This window comes from Anolis carolinensis, chromosome 3 (assembly GCF_035594765.1).
Source record: "Anolis carolinensis isolate JA03-04 chromosome 3, rAnoCar3.1.pri, whole genome shotgun sequence".
Taxonomy (NCBI): Eukaryota; Metazoa; Chordata; class Lepidosauria; order Squamata; family Dactyloidae; genus Anolis; species Anolis carolinensis.
In genome coordinates this window covers 106899328-106919107 of record NC_085843.1, presented here as the reverse complement: position 1 = coordinate 106919107, position 19780 = coordinate 106899328, and the positions used below count along the sequence as shown (strand labels likewise).

Genomic DNA, 19780 nt, shown 5'->3' with positions numbered 1-19780 from the left:
TGCAGAAGAAAAGATTAGTGCGTCTACAGGGAATTTGTAGTTTGTGCAATGTTCTGTGAAAATTGCATTTTTTTTGCACTAAATCTAATCTTATACACAAAGAACATTAAGGTTCAAAATGCAGGACAATATCAAAAAAGGGTGAAGAGATCTTCTAAAATTTTATTCAGAAGAAGGGGGAAGCATCTGAAAAGCTATATGTAAAACATGGGATGAGCAAAAAAATATGTTCCTATAACATAATGAGAGGTCACTCTGCACTTATTGAAATATAACAGAAATGGTAATTGAAATAATTAATTTACTTCTGTATGGTAGTTACAGGGTTCATAGAATCACAGAATAATAATTGGAAGAAACCACATGGACCATCTAGTCCAACCTCATCCTACGCAGGAAAAGCACAAAGGACCCCTGACAAATGTCTGTGACCTATCAGATGGATAAAAAGAAATATTTCATGAAATATCAAAAATACCTGTTCCTATTGTGTCTCATGGTGTTGCCTTTTTCTGTTGTGTTTGTTGGGGCAGCAACCAAGTCAACAGGACAACAATGTGATTAGTAGATCATATCAATGGCTTGTAATATTCATTTTTTAAAAAATAATGAAAAATAACTAAAGATATCTAGCTTTGTTATTTTTGGAAAAAGAAGAAATAACTTCTTAGAAATTATAACTCAGTCAGTAACTATTTGTGAGACATATAACTGTAAATGTAACATGTCGACTTTTTAGCTAGTATTCGAACTTTAAAAGAATTGGCAATGTAATAATAATAAAAAAACTTTATTTATACCCCGCCACCATCTCCCCACGGGGACTCAAGGCGGCTCACATGGGGCAAAGCCCAGTCAACATAGTTCACAGAAGTAACAAGATAAATACATTTGCACAATATACACAAGTGAAAACACAATAAGGGAATAACACAAGAGTTAATACAACAATAATAATATCAAACTTCATAGGTGGAGGAACTGCAGCAGCAATATAGAGATAGCATCATCAGATTAAAATACCCAAATAAGAGGGACCTAATAAAATTCAGAATAGAATTATAATGAGGCTGGTGATCCAGTGACTGTCTCACCAAAGGCCAAGCTGAAAATCCAAGTTTTCAGTTGTTTCTTAAAGGAGGATAGAGAGGGAGCCAACCTAACCTCCCTAGGGAGGGAGTTCCAGAATGTAAGTACAGAGTTTACTTATATTGTCACAATACTCAACAGAGGCATTTGTGAAGGTATTATTATGTCTTATAGGCTTCAAAATGGCTGAACTGGACTAACAACATGATCCAAACATGCAAACTAACATTTGTTCCAGGGTCTCAATCTTTAAGACATTACAATGTATTACAGTGAAAGACAAAGGGCTGAAGTTCAATAGTATCACTCTAGGGAAGCTCTTTACATCTGTTTAAAAGAGAACAGAGAACAGAGAAAAAGAGACCCTAACCAAATATGTGTCTTGTTCTATCCCCAAACACCAGACTGATATTTGTTGACAGACTGGTATTCAGGCTTCTCCATTATGCAAACATTATAGCCAAACAGAATAAAAGCTGCATAAACTTTGAAATGGCCAGCAGCTGGCACAATAGCAATTTGCATTTAAATCGGATACCTGTCTGCTCAGAAGTAAGCCTAGTAGAGTTCAATGCAATTTACTCCCAAGTAAGTGACTATAGGACTACATTTGGGAGCTCTACTGGTTGAACAGAGTTAGGATTAGACATCAGTATTTTCAGCCAGCAGAGTCCTCTCATGCTAACTCCAAATCTGCAGGCAGAAGGGCCATTAAAAAGTGAACAAAGAATTGAATGAGAGATAAGCCAAATGAAGGGCGCTGACAATTTTGGCAGGAATCCAAAATAGTTTCCAACACCTTTAGACTGGGAAATGTTTGGATATACTGTAGCTTCATGACTGTGGCCCTTTCTACACTATCATATAAAATCAAGATTATCTGCTTTGAATTGGATTATATGGTAGTGTAGAAGGGGCCTAAATCCCAGGAGGAACTGGGATATTATATCATGGACTTCATGGACTTTGAAATCAAATGTCTAAAATACATCTGACATGAGATATTTAACAACTTCAGCATTTGACATCCAATAATTTGATCTTTATGAGATGACAGTGGATCTTATTTCATAGTTGCTCTTTTGAGTTCTAAAATTGACATTTTGTAATCTGTTTTCAAATAGCTAGCACTGAAAATGAGAACATGAAAGGCAGTATATGATGTTACTATGTAAAGGAAATGTTGTAGGATTTGGGAAAAAGGAAAATTTTGAGTAAGCCTTCCAGATGCAGGCTGGCTAAAGGAACAACCCAACTTTTGGGTTCATTTCCGTTTAGATGTTTTTTACCCAAGGAAAGTTGTGTAGGGGATAGGAAGAGACCTCTTGTCTCAGCTTTTCCCACACCAGGTCACCCACCCACTTTATAGCATCTCTTAAGAAGCAAAAAATTTAACTTTATTAGATCCAGCTAATAAAGTGGCAACATTTTACAACCCAATTTCTGTCTGGTCTCATTATTTCACAGGTTGGTCATCAAAACTGGTTTACCCACTTCTTATGATAAAGTCTTAGATTTATGCATGCATAAGGATTACAAGATTACATAGGGTTTGCATTTATGAATTGGACATCAGACATTGAATACTAAAAATGAATACTTTCAAACCACATAGTACCTCAGATTGAACTTATTCACACTTTTATCAGCCACCTCTTCCCTCTCAGAAGTTATTATTAGAAGATATGTGGAAAAGTTATCTTTCTGAAGTGAGGTAGGTCTGATTGATACATTTATGGAAAACACCTGCAAGTGCATACTGTCTTGAGTTTCATCAATGAAGGATAGATAGATCGATAGATAGAGTTTCAATCAACACAATAATAATAATAATAATAATAATAATAATAATAATAATAATAATAATAATACAGTGAAATATATTTGCACAAAGGTGCAGACCTATCCTCAGACTTTGTTAGGATACTCCTGGTCTTTCTCTTGTTTCTCTAAAAGCTTTAGAGCAATATATACATATATTTTTGATGCAAACATTTAAGCAAGCAATAACATTTTTCATTAATTTCTCAGTCTTAAAATCCATGGGTTGCAATATAATAAAGCCTACAAATCAGGGCATTTCTTATTTCTAGAGTTCCAGGACCTAACTTATGGCCAGTAAACTTTTATCTTTTTCTCTATGGGAGTAACCCTAGTCCATTTAAACATGCTGGGTTTAACTGAGCTTGGCAGCATTTAATCAGTTCTCAGTGAAGATTGCTTCCAATTAGTGAGACTTGCTAGAGTTTTCTTGAAAATAAATGATGGCTGCATACATCAACAAAATTTTGTGTTGGTGTATCTCTGAGAGAATGCACATTGTGTAACGCTCACCCAAAGGCACGAAATATACACAAACCTTTATTGACCTGACCTGATAAATTTGAAGAATATCCCACTGTCATAGTTCAGAACAATCCATAGGAAAACTATGAGTGTAACTGCATTATGTTTGAGTAGTCTGATACTATGTTAACTGCTATGGCTCCATCCAAAGGATTCCTGACATTTGTAAGGTAGCCTTGGAATTCTCTGCTAGAGTACTCTAGTGCTTTCTACCGAACTACTGCTCCAGAACTCTCTAACAGAGAATTCCAAAAACCTTACAGCAAATTCCCAAATTCTGTGGGATGAACCCAAGACAATCTAATCTAAGTAATGCATAGCACTGCCACAATTACAAATTGTACATAGAAAATACTAATAAGCTGTTATAATTGTTATAATTTGTTAATTTTATACATGCTGTGGTGTATGACTGTATTTTATGTTATGTAACTGCTCTTTGTTTTATATGCTGTACAACACTTTGAGTCCTGTTCTGGGAGAAAAGTGGGATAAAAATTAATTAACTATTTATGCAACTGCATGTGAAGAGTTATACTTGGAGAACCACACTTATGTAACTGTAAAGTAAATGTAGATATTTATCCATGCTCAACAAGCAAATAAACAAATAAATACACTTTCACGCATGAGGGGAAATTATGTATGCATCAAGCGCCCAACAGATTGCTAGCCATGGTTTTATTCGGTTGCACCAAAACTTTGATATAGTGCAACTCCCATATCCAGAGGGGATATGCTTCATAATTCACAGACTCACTGAAATAGATTATACCATGTAACGATTTATGTGAATAAAACTGTGTCTTAATTCCAATCAGTGTATCCAGCTCTTACATCAAGACAACAATAAGCAATGATTATGTTTGTCAAAGGTCAGACACCAGCCAGTAAGATAAATATAGTTTATTCAAAAATAACTCAAAAAAGCTCAGCACAAAGTCCAGAGAGCTCACAACACTTTAACTTCAGTGTAATTAAACAGTTCAGAGCAAGAAACCTCAAAAACGCTAACCAGAATATAATCCGGATTATCCGGGGATATAATCCGGATTAAAACCAAAGTGCTTGAAAACAGCTCAAAATTGCAAGGCAAAGTCAAAACAGTAAAACAAACATGGGCAAGAATTCCCAAAGGCACAAAACCTCTCCAAAACCCAAAAGTACAGCAAAAAGCCCAAAACTAAAGAGAAAGCCCAAACCAGGCTAAAGTTCTTCGCCAAAAGCGGTGCGGACGAACAATGTTGGAAAACGCTGAGGCAATTGCGACGAGCCGCTGCGGAGTCAAAAGCCAAGCCAGATGTCAGGGGAATGAAACGTTGTAGCGAAGTTAAACCGGTCCGGAGTCAGGATTGGAGAACAGCGTCGGAGTCGAAGTTGAAGCCAGCGGTCAGCAATAGAAGTCAGCCACAAACACGGGAATGATGCCAAGCCGAGTTTAAGAGTGAAGAGATATGCCAAGTCGAGTTCCAGTCCAGGGTCCAAAGGGTGAAGTCGTCACAGCGAGGTCGATGCTGTGGGATAACACAAAGAGCTAAGACAATGGAGGTGAGCAGTAGTTAATGCAAAATAGTAATAACAATGCAGTCCAAACAGAAAACCCACACAGTTCCAGCCCTCCATCGTAGAATAACCCGGATCAAACTTACATCGGTTGCAAAGTCCCAAGCCAGTCTTCAGAGTCAAATACAGGAAACCCAATGGTGCCGAACAACACCTTGTCACATGCAAGGAACAATGGCCAAAAAACCCCCAATTGATTTAGGTTTCCTTGGGCGTCCAAACAACCAATGCCTTAGGATCAGGTGTCCCAAGATCCTCATCAGAATCCGAGCTCCAAACAGCCAACGCCTTAGGATCAGGCGTCCCAAGTTCCTCATCAGAGTCAAAATCACTCTGCCTACGCCCAACCCTGTCCACACCTACGGAATCGCCTTCATTCCTCCAGGCAGACCATGTGGGGTCTGCTTCTGAAGAAACCCAAGCCTCTCCTGTGTCCTCAGCATCCATGGGCCCAGTTTCCTCCCCAAGATCCTCTGGATCCTGTGCCCAGTCAATGCCAACCCCTTCCACCACCACCGGGTCCTCAACAGTCATTTCCACCTCAGGATTCTCTTCCAACTCCCCAAATGAATCCTCATCTGAGGATTCCTCATCTATCTCCCTGACTCTCTTCCTATGTAAATCTTCCAACGAGCCCTCCTCGCGAGGATTCTTCCTTCCCCTCCTGATCCTACCATTATCACTCACAGCCTCAGAAGACTCATTCACAACAATGTTTTTCTCATGTTTTTGATCTACACCGCTTACATTAGTTTGCAAAATCTGGAGTACCTAGGAGTAAGTATCACTGGGACTTAATTCTCCATGAACAGGACTATGATGGTGCTGTTGGGGCTGGAACTACAAATTTTATACACAAACACACACAGGATTTTCTTAATCAAAGCTTTTCACATAACACTGCTATATCGGACCAGTACAATCTTGGCTTGATTGATGCAAGGTCATATGTTTTCTGATCTCTATGGAGTAAATGAGTTTTCAGGTCTCATTTAGCCCTACAGCTTCCATGAGCCCATGGAGAGTACCATCAAAAACAAAATACTATGGCTTACAAATATCAATGAATTTTCTTCCTCTAGAGATCTATAGGCTGTTTAGATATTTATATTTGGAGAGATAGTGGTAATGCCGATTTTGCTTTTTCTGTGCTAAACTTGATAAATAACTTGTGTAACAGAGAGCACAAGGGCGGGGACAGCAATAGCCCAATTTCTTGCAACTTGTTTCATCTCTCAGTTTTCTTATCCAACATAACCCCCTGAAATAGCCAGTAGACCCAAGGGATATCAAAGTGGGACTGCTGATTTGGTGAATATTTATGGACTCCTTTCCCAAGTGACAATTGTTCACGACTGCTGATAAGATCAATACATTGCAGACAGATAAAAACCTCTGAATGACCCAAGGTGTGTTGAGCTGAAAGATTTCTACATTTCATTCACAGATGAATGCACCAACATATCGAATAAAATCAAAGGCTGTAACCTGCATGCTCATATTATGAGTGAGCGAGGAACTGAAGAAGAAAGAGGTAGAGCAACAGAGGGAGCTGTTTTCAAATGGGAAAACAAATGCAAAAGAAAAGAAAGAGGCATGTTGCTTTCCTTAGATACCTTCCCTGCTCTCTGAGGAAGAATTAATTATATGTTTGTTTAAATAGATACAAAATAAAACAGCACCAAAATAGACCAGCCACAATTGTTATATGCCACTGTTTCATTCAGTGACTTGAATCTTGTACACATTCATTTTTTTTAATAGTAGAGTGTGGTTGCAAAGAAGTATGCAATGATTGTCTTTAAAAAAGTGAACACAGCAGCTGCCCTGCAACCAAGCCACCCATATCATTGACCTAATTAACTGTATAAAATTCAGCAGGGTGTCATTCCGGTTCATTCGTTAATTCTGAGAAGAAAAGCTTTTCCATGCTGAGAACAGAAAATGAGACAACAAGTATCATTGAGAGCTCTCTCACTGCTAAGTTAAGGATCAAAAGCAGAACCGTATCACCTAGCAGGCACCACTTGATCATTATTGTTCCTGCATTTTTACTAAGGAATACAATTCTTCACTAAGTTTCTTCTCAAAAGTAGCAAAGATAATTTTTGTAATTTTATTTCTGCTGTGAGAAAGTCTAGACAAAGCACAACCTTTTTGAAAGAATTTTATGATGCAGACTTATTTTATACAAAATATGTGGAGAAAATAGCATTTTCAGCACAGGAAATATTTTTTTGAAAAAAAATAACATTTCAAAGTAGAAATAATCAGTTATGGGCTAACATTATTATTATTTTATTGTACGACACAGCAAACAAGATAGATATGCTGGATTTAGTTTCACAAAATCACAAGTCGAACACTTCCCAAGTGTCTAGGACTGTGTAATGTATTTTTAGATGATGCATGCAGATCCCAGTAGGGTGGCCTTTTGCAGTTGACAGATCATAATTTTGTCAATGTCTATTGTTTCCAAATGCCGGCTGAGATCTTTTGGCACGGCACTCAGTGTGCCCATCACCACCGGGACCACCTGCACTGGGTTCTGCCAGAGTCTTTGAAGTTCAATCTTGAGGTCCTGATAGCAGCTGAGTTTTTCCTGTTGTTTTTTGTCAATGCGACTGTCACCTAGGATGGCGACATCAATGATCCAAACCTTTTTCTTTTCCACAACTGTGATGTCTGGTGTGTTGTGTTCCAGAACTTTGTCAGTATGGATTCGGAAGTCCCACAGTATCTTTGGGTGCTCATTTTCCAATACTTTTGCAAGTTTGTGATCCCATCAGTTCTTTGCTGCTGGGAGGTGGTACTTGAGGCATAAGTTCCAATGAATCATTTGGGCCACATAGTTGTGCCTCTGTTTGTAGTCTGTCTGTGCGATTTTCTTACAGCAGCTGAGGATATGATCAATGGTTTTGTCGGTTTCCTTGCAGAGTCTGCATTTTGGGTCATCAGCTGATTTTTCAATCTTGGCCTTAATTGCATTTGTTCTGATGGCTTGCTCCTGGGCTGCAAGGATCAGGCCTTCTTCAGGGTCCCATTTGTGAGCCATAGCCAGGTCTTCTCCTTATCAGTTTTTCCTTCAATTTTGTCAAGGAACTTTCCATGCAATGTTTTGTTGTGCCAGCTGTCAGCTCTAGTTTGTAGTGTGGTTTTCTTGTACTGGTTTTCTGTCTGCTGTGCTTTGAGGAGTTTCTGATTTTTGACTTCAATCAAAGCAGGTTCTTTGCTTTACATATTCTGCCAGGGCATATTCTTCTTCTTTGACTGCTTGTTTTACTTGTAAGGGTCCTCTGCCCCCTGATCTTCTAGGCAGATATAGCTGGTCAACATCACTGTGAGGGTGAAGTGAATGATGAATGGTCATGAGTTTTCTTGTTTTTCTGTCCAAGTTGTTCAGTTCCGCCTGTGTCCAATTTATAATGCCAGCAGTATATCTTATGACAGGTATGGCCCAGGTGTTTATGGCCTTGATGGTGTTGCCTCCATTGAGCTTGCTTTTGAGAATTTTTCTGACCCTTTGTGTGTATTCACATGTTCATGCTTGATGTTGTCCAGCTGTATTATGGCCTGATATTTATAGGCCTCTGGCTGGTGACACTTTATTGTTTGGCCATTAGGCATATTTATGCTCTCACTTTCAATGATTTTTCCCTTCTTCAATGCCACTGTTGAACATTTGTCCAAACCAAACTCCATGCTGATATCAGTACTAAAAATTTCTGACAGTGTTGGTCAGAGACTGGATTTCAGTTTTTGTTTTCCCATACAGTTTCAGGTCATCCATGTACATCAGATGTGAAATTTTGTGAGATTTCTTAGATGTTTGATAGCCGAGATTTGTTTTTTGTAAGACTGTTGACAGAGGGATCATGGCAATAATGAAAAGCAGAGGGGACGATCAATGTCCCTGGAAAATTCCTCTTCTGATGTTGACAAGTCCATAAAGGCTTATTGGAAATTGAATTGACACAGCAAATGAGATCTATATGCTGGATTATTATTATTATTATTATTATTATTATTATTGACACAACAACATTGTATGACACAGCAAACAAGATAGATATGCTGGATTTCGTATCACAAAATCACAAGTCAAACACTTCCCAAGTGTCTAGGACTGTGTGATGTATTTTCAGATGATGTGCGCAGATCCCATTATTATTGTTATGTTTATTAGGCTTGAGCAAATTTTTCATTAGTTCGTTAAATTCGTTTAAAATTCGTTTCATAATTACTTTTGAATTGATATTGAACCATCTGCTCACTGCCTTACAAATATTACGAATTTGAATAATAAAAGTACCTTTTTTTCATTTGTTTCTGATGTCTTCGGATGTAGCTGTAGCCCCTCTGAGAGGAGAAGCCATGTTGGCATGCCTCTCAGCCAATCAGAGCGGAAGAGGGAGGGAGGGAGAGGCTAGCATTTTAAAAATGCCATTGAGACACCCCCCCCCCCCCCGCGGGGACCACACCGGCTCAGTAGAAGCCTTCCGCGAAGCAGGGAGGGAGCGAAGAGAAGAGAGAAGAGACATGCCTGCCTGCGCTTGGCCTTCTCCTCGCCCTGCCTCGCCCTGGAGCTGCCGTTTGGTTTTGCTTCTTCAGCCAGGCTTAAAGGGGAATACCAAAACCAGGCTTGCCTTCCTAAACGGAATCCTTAGAGCCAGAGGATATCCCTTTAAGAGATATCTCCACTGAGGAGATCTCCCGGAAAGGATTCTGGCACCAGCTCAATTGCAACAGATTCAGTGCCATGTCATGTGAGCTGTAGTTTTACAAAGTCCCTAGCCTTCCCTGCAGAAGAGAGCCAGTACCATGCCAAACTACAACTCCCAGTTTTCTGTCAAATTGTTTTGGATTTCAACTCCTACAATTCCTAACTCCAGACATGGGCAAAGTTTGCCCTTGCCTGGTATAGAAGCATTCTATTCTTCTCCAGACATGCCAACAGTATTAAGTGATAAAATCTTGGGCATTTTTTTCCTTTAATGCTAAAAGTTCATAGGTTGTTCAGCAACAGCCTACTGGCTGGGTTGCTATGAGTTTTCTGGCCATGTGCCAGAAGCATTCTCTCCTGACGTTTCACCCACATCTGTGGCAGACATACTCAGAGGTTTTGACGTCTGTGTGAAGCTAGGCAAGTGGGGTTTATATATCTGTGGAAGGTCCAGGGTGGGAGAAAGAACTCTTGTCTGTGGGAGGCAAGTGTGAATGTTGTAATTGGTCACCTTGATTAGCATTGAATAGCCTTGCAGCTTCAAAGCCTGGCTGCTTCCTACCTGGGGGAATCCTTTGTTGGGAGGTATTAGCTGGCCCTGATTGTTTCCTGTCTGGAATTCCCATTTTCTGGGTGTTGTTCTTTTACTGTCCTGATTTTAGCTTTTCTGTAGCTAAAAATGCATATAAAATTGATTCTATAGGGAGGATAAATGATTGGATTTCAACTCCTACAGCTTAGCTTTCTCTGCCAATAATGGTACCATACCAAACTAAAGCTCCCAAGATTCTGTAGCAGTGAGCCATCTTGGATATTGTAAGGGAATTATTATTATTATTATTATTATTATTATTATTATTATTATTATTATACCTTGCTCCCAGAAAGGTGCCTTCGCTGTGGCTCCCAACTTATCTATCTACCTTTCCACATATTCTCCACATTGTGTGTATGTGTATGTATATTATATATACATGAGCCCCGATGTTGAAGTGTGTTAAAGCACTGAGCTGCTGAACTTGCAGACCGAAAGGTCCCAGGTTCAAATCCCGGGAGCAGAGTGAGTGCCCGCTGTTAGCTCCAGCTTCTGCCAACCTAGCAGCTTGAAAACATGCCAATGTGAGTAGATCAATAGGTACCGCTCTGGCGGGAAGGTAATGGCACTCCATGTAGTCATGCCGGCCACATGACCTTGGAGGTGTCTATGGACAACACTGGCTCTTGGGCTTAGAAATGGAGATGAGCACCAACCCCCAGAGTCAGACATGACTGAACTTAACATCAAGGGATACCTTTACCTTTACCTATACACACACACACATATGCAGGGACTATATATATATATATATATATATATATATATATATATATATACACACACACACACACACACACACACATACAGTATATATCACACACACACCAATTTAACAAAGTTTCAGCCACAAAAACAAAGTTTCTGAAGTAGAACAATGACTTTCACAGTAAAGGCAACCCAATTTAACAGGAAATAAGACTTTCAAACCAGGAACAGATTTCTGCAATTATTAAAAAATGGTTTATTATAAAAGCTATGAAAATTCGCCAAAAATCAGAGGATAAGGGAAACATTCCAAATTTTTGTGAGCTGTCAGTGTTAAATGTGTTCTACCACTGTACCAAGTTTGAAGAAGATCACTCAAAAAATGAGGGCGGGAGAGTCCTGTAAAATCTCCCTTCGTGCTGTTTTTTTTGGCCACTGCGCATGCGCGTCCGCCATTAACGAATTACTTTTGAAACTAATGAATTTTCGTTAATTTCGAATTTTTTGGGGGGCAAAATTCAGAAATGACATCAGAAACGAAACGCTGGCGCCCCCTACTTTTGAAACGAGTTTAGAATCAATTTTTTCATGGATCACTCAAGCCTAATGTTTATGTATATCCCACTTTTTCTCTCCATACGGAAACTCAAAGCAGCTCACAACTAAGTGCAATACAACTTAAAATATACAAATATACAAACATGAAAACAGTATTAAATATCATTAAAAGCATATAAAATCACAGCAGCCCCTGACACTCTTAAAAATCTTCTTCTTTAAAACCCTGCCTGTAAAATTTTTTTTAACCTGCTACCTGAAGGACAGCAGGGAGGGGACCATCCTGGCTTCCCTGGGCATGGAGTTCCAGAGTCAAGGGGCAGCCACCGAGAAGGAAGACCCTCTCTCTCCTCCACACCAACTGAGCTTGAGATGGAGGTGGGACTAAGAGAAGGGCCTCTCCTAAAGATCTCAGGGCCCGAGAAGATTTGTACAAGGGGATGCAGTTGGCCAAATAGCCTGGACCTGAACTTTACTCTGAACAAGTCCCCCATTGCAGCATTTTTGCACAGTACTCAATATTTTTCCAAGTAAATATTATTTTCTAGGCAGAAAATGCTGTCTTCTGGCCAGAAAATGCTGTTTTCTGCATGAAAAAACCACATACTTTTTTTGTGGAATAAGTCTGAAATAGTAAGGATTCCCATCATTTCAGGATTCCTTTCATTAAGGTTTCTCAGCATTAGAAATATATGATTTTTGGAAGATATTTTAATATTCCTCCCATCTTTAATTTTTATTTATTTATTTATTTATTTATTTATTTATTTTTGCCAATAAGCAATGACTGTTTAAAGACAGAGTGGAAGTGATCCTAAGCAGCTTTGCCATTTTGATTGTGCCAGAAAAAAATAGGTGAAACTCTCTTTCCTTTTGAGTAAGGAATAATCTCTTAGAAGTAACACTCAGAATAGAATGGCTACAAAGACTCTAGTAAGTATCGTGTACAGTAACTGGAAAAGGTTCATTTTAATACCTTGGTGCTGGAGAGTGGTATCTACTTTTCTTCCCATGGGTTGTGAGTGAAAAGATATGGGATCAATGAGGGGTGTAAGTATGTAGCTTTAATGCATAGTAGGGGATGTTATTGTGTTTATTCATGTCACCAGTTCCTTGGCACGAACTTTTCCCAGAAGGGCTCCAGAATGACAAATTCAAATGAGTGTTTTTGTTACCTTTTTAAACCTCTGGAAACTATTAATGAGTTATACATTTGAATACATTTCAGAAATCCTATAGCTATTGCATAGAGATCAAGAATCGATGTTGCTATATCTGTTAAAAGCAGTACAGTCAATATATCCTTGGTTTGTTCTTTTGGTAACAGATGTGTTCTAAAGCCAATACTATTTGGTATTTTTTAAATGGAACAATTAAACAAAAGTCATTGAGATTCACTATATTTGAAAGAGCTTGTTTCCATCATGAGGACTGCATCCATGTCTAATAAGCCCAAATGGAAAAATTGCATGCTCTTATCTTAAAAAAAATATGAAGGCAGAATCTTGGAAACAGTACAGAAGGGTTAATCAAAAGCACATCTACACAGAACATTTAATGCAGTTTCAAACTGGTATTGATAGAAAGTGGTTTCACTGTTACATAGGAAATTCTGAAACCAGTTTGAGGCTCAGATGATGATAGCACAAACCTCAGAGCACTGATGCACATTAAGGGCTTTCTTTTGTGAACATTTGAGGGAGTTTGTTGTCCGGCTGCCACAGTTTGAAGATAGCACTGAACTGCATTAAATGGTCAGTGTAGATAGGGCCTTATCCGTCTGTAAATATGTAAAGATACCCAAACAAACATCCACCAGCATTCTAGCCGTGGGCTGGAACAACTTCTGTATGAGAAGATATTACAATGTTGGGATCTCTAATTAAGAAAAAAAAACATCACTAAACTGTAGATTTTGCTGCCTTACACTGGTGTAATAATGGTGTGACAATGGGTGACATCATAGACACTTTATTTTTAAAAATGGATAAATTTATGGACATTAGGGCCAAAAGAATCCTAAGTGAGGTCTGCCGAGAAATGGCCCAAGGGCATGGCTGGGAAGCAGGTAGCTAGTTGACCCCCTGTCACTTTCCCTTTTTAAATCCCACCCATCTCTAGTGTGCTGATGTGCATATCTGTAGAAAATTTTAAAAACACTGCAAAGTGATTGAAACCACATTTTGTTACAATGTAATTACCATCCTGGCCTCAAACCAGTTCCAGGCATGGCAATCTGATCCTCCAAAACCAGTTTCAAGATGCATTATAGTGTCAGTGTGAATGTTGCCTATATATCCTCAAGCAATAACAGCAGTATGCCTTTCTTATATTAGTTTCTATGGAGCACGAGATGCAGGAGGAACTTCCACACATGGTCTTTCTGGTAAACCTAAAAAAAGGTTAGTGGATGGTGGACATTGTGCAAACAAAATGTTGGACTAAGTAGATCCATCATGTGCTGGAGACCCATGATGCACAGAATGAGTTTAACTATGGATATAGTCAGTGGTGCTTCCCATTGAAATTGATATCACTACAACTATTCGTTTTTTCACCACTAAACAACACTTTACATCACTAGACAGCAGGAAGCATGCACTGGGTCAGAGATTTCTTCTTCCATGTAAAGTGATTCTTATATGCTTCCATCATCAGCCCTAAGCCGAACAAGTTCTTTACAATATCATCTTCTCTCACAGAAGAATCAAATCCAGGCAAGAGTATAATCCAATCTTTTTTTTTTCTATTCAGCTTATTTATATATTGCCCCCAAGGTGGGTGGAAGAGATACTTAAGGCACTGAGGAAACTTGGCAGTTTTGTCACACTGGGAACATAGACCTTAATGGCTTCAATCTTCCAGCCACTTAAAATAAAGGTCAATTCCGACACCCAATTTGGAGGTGGAAGAGTCACTTTAAGGTGATTCTCCCTCTCAATTTTCCTTTGATAGAGAAGTGTTATTCTGAAGAATGAACTCCCATGCCCTGAAAATTGCCCATGTTTCTCTAACCTCAATCTCCTTGCTTCTGGTAGGCATTTGGAGGATAATAACTTCATATTAACACTTACCTCTCATCACCCAACAACCACCCTTAATTGGTGGTGTCATTTTATTTTCCTGTTTGTGTTTCATGCTATAGCACTGTTTCTCATCTCAAGCATTTTGGAATCTTAGAACTCCCCATCCTTTTCCATCCGTGTTAACATCACATCATACCCATGTAATGTTATGAGCATATATAACATCCTGTCCCTCCATCTGACAAACACAGAAAGATTTGAAGTCATTTGTCCAAAAAGCAAAATGTGCTTTTTCTACTACACCTTTTTGTCTGTTATATTTCTCTGTGAAAGGCAAACTCTCCGGGATCTTTGTTGCATGCTCTATTTTCAAGATTAGTTTCATTACTGTTTGGTACTACTATTAGACTTGGTAAAATCCCAAAACTGTAAAAGCCAACATCTCAAATACAAGAAGAATATGTTTATTTTAATAAAGAATACTTTCAAATCTGCAGATCAACAGAGCTGAATGTTGATACCCACTCTCATTCCTCCTCACCTGCAAAGCCAACCCCTTTGCAAATCAGTTTCCAGTGGGTATTACTTTTGCTTTGCCAGCACCAGATATGGTATCATGAAATTACAGCTGATATCATTCTTTGGTCCATTGGCCTGTACTGACTGCATTTCACTTCCAACTTGTAAAATTTGATGTTTGTAAATGGCAAGCCCATCATTTCTTATTGGGGCATGTCCAGCATAACTGCCATTAATTATAAAACTCTATCATTTTGGGATATTGTACTGAAATAACCATGAGATTAAATTGTTGCCAGGGTTTCTGTCATCTGTTAAATTTTATTTTCAGCTAGTTCCTTTAAAGAAAAAGGAGAAGAAAGAGGGAAGAAAACTATACAGTGTAATATGGATTATGGCACTGATTTAGCTTAGTGGACATTACTGACTTCTTACTGTAATTTTAATAGATCATTGTGTGGATTTTGTTGGAGTGGGTGGCAGCGAGAGAGAATCAAAACAAAACTATTTTCAAATGTCTAGCATAGTTTGACCTGCTATGTCTACTTTTTAAAAATAAGCTAGTTGGCTCTGTAATGAAAGAAACTTTAAGTCAGACAAATATTAATTGTAGCACATGAGAACAGCTACATCCACAACATCTCTCAGAACAACACAAGCAAAGAAAACTATAAAAGTAAGAGTACATGCAATGTTGTTTTTGGGGTTTCTTGGAGTCTTGGTTATCAGGCCTGTTCTTGGGGTTATTTGGGGTGCTAATTCAGAAAATAATAATAATAATAATAATAATAATAATAATAATAATAATAATAATACTAATAATAACTTTATGCTTATACCACTCCATCTCCCCAAAGGGAGATGTATGCTGACTTTTATGACTGTTTTACTAATGTTGATGTTTTATTGATGCGATTTTGTTTTATTGTCTTATTACTGTTATTGTATTGTTGTGTCGGGCATGGCCCCATGTAAGCTGCTCTGAGTCCCTTCGGGGAGATGGGGCGGGGTATAAAAATAAAGTTGTTGTTATTATTATTATTATTATTATTATTATTATTATTATTATTATTATTAAAGGGACTTGGGGCAGCTCACATGGGGACTAAGCCCAGCAATACACAATAAAATACAATCACATAAATACATTTAAAACATATAAATATACAATCATAGAACATATACATTAAAACATACTCAAAACCAATAGCTAAAATTACATTGGATAGACCACATCAGCTCTAGTTTCTTAAATATGGTTTATCCTAGTTTTCTATGGGTGAGCAGATGGTGACTGGTATATGGTAGAGGTGTGAATTTTTTAATTTGCCTCATAATTCAGATCAAATTTGTTAAATTTTGTATTTATGAGGTGATATCTGACACATGGGCATGGCCCACACCAAAAATTAAGAATTGAAACTTGCCCCATGCTTTTTCGTTTTTGTTTTGTAAATTCTGGAAGGTTCCCAAAGTCAGTTTCCTTTTCAGCTCAGGGAAGCAAAGTCAAGCCAAAAAGGTTGCCTTAGTGCACACTTACTGTAACAAAATAATAACAAAATTTCATTACTCTCATTATATTAATGATTTTTTCACTAACTATATTTTACACTTTAGAAATGAAATGCCAGAGCCCTGCAGTTTTGTAATGACCTTTGAACCATTTTTAATGGATCGCACATCCCTAGTATATGCCATATGTTCTGAATTTCAAGAATTAGGTAAGAGAAAACTGGTGCCATTTTTGGAATCAGTTCAAATATACCCAAATATACCCAGGTCTAATATTTGTGGCACCAAATTTTGTGTGTTGGCTATAATAATGTCTTGGTTATCTCCCACCATGGATCATGGCGGGGAACAACAGCACATAAAAATACAACATATACAATCAGCTAAAACATATATCCATTTAAAAGAACATATATATATCTGAACAGTCAGTACATAATATTGCCAGAAATGTTGCCAGATGAGTTCAATGCGGACTTAATATATTAATGCTGCTGCAGCTGCAGTTGACAATTTTTAATTCACATTTTTTAGAAATTCGAGCTAGTAGTATAAAAACATTTTTTTTAAGAAATGCAGCTTCTTAGTTAAAAATTATTTTAGGAACTCATATATGCCACTCAGTAATTTCTCTATTCAGACCAATTAACAATATATGAGTATTTTTGTCTATTTTCACTTTACGCTCCCTCCAAAGATGATGATGGTTTTCATTTATATTCTGCCTTCCTCCTAATAATAAGACTGAAGGCAGCTAACAATGTATTTGCGGACAATACAATGAAAAATTAAACAAAACAGGCAATAAGACAATTCAGTGGTTTCAGAACCCCTGTGGATATTAAAGTACATAGAAACTCAGGTCTCATTATATACAGTTGTGCAGTAAAATGGTGTCCCTTACATATAATGCAAATGCATAATCAAAGTTTGCTTTTGAGAGATCGATAGATAGAATACCCTATCACCAATACAAAAATGGTGTTTAAAAACACACTTGCTATTCAGAGAACATATCTAATAGAAGCTGTATGAAATATAAAGAATAATATATTATTGTGGGATGCTTCCAAAGTAGATATAACAGATTTATGAAAACGAGAAATTATAGAAAGGAAAAAAAGGAAAGATTTCTTATTGTAATTGCAGAGATCTCCGCCAAGCATAAAAAGTGGAGATAATAAACTTTATGAGCAGAATAAGGCCCCAGGGGATGCATGTAACCCCCAAGGTTGTTTTCATATCACTTAAACTCTCCTACTTCCCAGACTACACTTTTTATATCATTTCTGCCCAAAAGAAAATGATGGATTAAAATGTGCTTCTTGGAAATATTCCAAAAATGTTTCAATTTTTATTTTTAGAAGTAATTTTTCAAAATTGCTTACCTCACAAGGGTTGATTCAACTTCCAACAATCCCTTTTATCTCAAAATCCCTTTAGAGAATGAACACAAGTTTCCCCCAACCAAAAAACTTTCAGGGAGGAGAAGGAGGTGGCACAAGGTGGTAAGCAAAAATTCTGGGAATTGTAGTCTGGGAAGGTGAGGACCCCTGTGGCAAAGAATTCAAAAGGCCCTACCCTAAACTACATTTTCCAGAATTCTGCTTGCTTTCTTTTTAAAGCCTCAATGTGAGTGTGGTTTCTGCCTGTCTCTTTCTAGGCTGGAGGGGCTTCTTTCTTGCCTGGGCCACCCTCTCTGCTCCCTTTGGGGAATGAATGGGACTTCTCCCTCCACTTCAGTCTTATCATCCTTCTCAGGGTCCTTTGGGGGAACCAAACCCAGCCATTTTGGGGGAGAAATGATGGAGGCCTGGAGCCTTATGTGAGACATAACTCCTCCAAAAGTCATAGGTCAGGGTTTTTAATCTTACGTTTTTTCCATGGGTGCCCCTTGTGTTTCTTAATATCACATTGTATGTACGAATCTTACAAAATAGATATGAAAAACAAGGTACAAATGAAATTTTGCACAGCTCTATCAGTTATACACAACTGGATATAACAATTCTCTATCCCAATCTTGCCATGTAATTTTAATAGATAAAAATAGGTTGTTGATTTAGTTGCTTGCTTGGCCTCAATTAATGCCTTTCATATTGAGAGAGTCTCAGATGCACTTAGAGCTACAGAGTCAAAGCAAATGTTTCAGTTGTAGATTTTGCCATTTTGCTTATAGAGGTAATTTAAAGTGATTTTGCAAAATTGAAAAAAGGGAAAATCTCATAATCATCACCAAGTATCTGAGTGAGTGAGATCTTTACCAGGCTTGGTTATCAGAATAATTTAATAATGAAAAGAGGAAACTTTACTTTTGTAAAAGATACTTTTGTAAAACTGGAATCGTCTTGATGCTAATAGCATGGAAAAAGTGTAGTACCATTCTGTTTGAAATCCATCAGCAATAGAAACTTCTCATTTCTTATATTTGCTATAACATTAATCATTTCCTCTAAGCATAAAGATATCTAAAAATGTTGCTGTGATATGCTAAGATGGCAAAGGTAAATATGAGACAAAGTATCTCCCTATCCTTTTGGTGAATTTCACAGAGATCCACATAAAACTTCAAAAACTGTATTATAAGTATTAGACTTACCTGGGAGGAGTTTGCACACTGTCACTGACTTTTGCTATGACAAACTGACAACAATACCCAGTAACACCTTGTTCTTTTTGCTGTGACATTTGGTGAACACTTTGAGTCCTGAACTGGGGGAAAGGTGAATAATTGAAGCTAACCAAGGATAAAGAGAAATTGGGAAATTGGGACATATTGCATCAGCCGAGAAAGCAGGAAGAAAGAAAATTATTTGTAGGCATTTCATCCTAACCAGGATACTTATAGGACAGGCATGGGCAAACCTTTTTTGCTTTGGGGCTGCATTGCAGGCCTGGCCAGAAGGGCCAGGCCAGGAGAGAGAACAGCTAGGCACAGACTGCTCACCCCATCCTTATGCTATCTTCCTCCAGATCCTCCTCCTCCAATCCTTGGGCTGTCCTCGTGGCATTATGCCAGGAGGAGGGCAAGATAGGTTTAGATTGTTCCACTGCTGTGTGCCTTTCTCGAGTCATCTTCCTAATATCGTCCTTATGCTGGGAGGAGAGTGAGACACACAGTGGCTGAGAGTGCTCTAAAGG

General features: G+C 38.1%; 1 long non-coding RNA gene across 1 annotated transcript in view; it reads right to left on the bottom strand.

The window, feature by feature from the left end:
• Window positions 1-774: 774 nt before the first annotated feature.
• Window positions 775-19780, bottom strand: part of LOC134297529 (uncharacterized) — a 40422-nt gene continuing 21416 nt past the window's right edge. Inside the window, exon 2 of the long non-coding RNA XR_010004298.1 lies at window positions 775-4949. This is a non-coding gene — a long non-coding RNA (uncharacterized LOC134297529). The remainder of the gene's footprint in view (window positions 4950-19780) is intronic.